The sequence below is a fragment of the Egretta garzetta genome, unplaced genomic scaffold, assembly GCF_000687185.1.
Source record: "Egretta garzetta isolate BGI_Z169 unplaced genomic scaffold, ASM68718v1 scaffold315, whole genome shotgun sequence".
Taxonomy (NCBI): Eukaryota; Metazoa; Chordata; class Aves; order Pelecaniformes; family Ardeidae; genus Egretta; species Egretta garzetta.
The window spans coordinates 186266-186851 of NW_009259717.1; the positions used below are offsets into that span (position 1 = coordinate 186266).

General features: G+C 60.8%; 1 long non-coding RNA gene across 1 annotated transcript in view; it reads left to right on the top strand.

The window, feature by feature from the left end:
• The first annotated feature begins 443 nt into the window (after positions 1-443).
• Positions 444-586, top strand: part of LOC118452309 — a 9205-nt gene continuing 9062 nt past the window's right edge. The window contains exon 1 of the long non-coding RNA XR_004842046.1: positions 444-496. This is a non-coding gene — a long non-coding RNA (uncharacterized LOC118452309). The remainder of the gene's footprint in view (positions 497-586) is intronic.

Sequence of the window (586 nt, forward strand, 5' to 3'; positions counted from 1 at the left end):
TCCCAAACAGACCCCAGGTAGATCCCAGGCGGATCCCAGATAGAATCTACATAGATCCCAGACAGATCCTGGATGGAACCAGGCCAGATCCCAGACAGACCCAGGACAGATCCCCAACAGATCCCAGGACCAATCCTGGGCAGACCCAAACCAAACCCTGGGCAGATCCCAGATTCCACATGGACCCAGGCTGGACCCCAAACAGATCCCACATGGACCCAGGCCAGACCCCAAACAGATCCCGGATGGACCCAGGACAGATCCCAGGCAGATCCCAAACAGATCCCGGATGGACCCAGGACAGATCCCAGGCAGATCCCGGGTGGATCCCGGGTGGCCCCAGGACAGATCCCGGAGAGCCACTGAGTGGATCCCAGAGGATCCCGGGTGGCCCCTGGACCTGCCGGGGGGTTGAGGCATTTTTCCCCCCGTTTTTTTTTCCCGCAGCTTTTCCTGGATGACACCAAAGTCAAGAACTTCATCACCTGCTTCAAAGGTACCGGGATCCCCTGGGATCCCCCGGGATCCCCCGAAACCCCTCGCCTCGCCGGCACAGCTCCCCCCCCCCCCCCCCCCTTAATTGGCA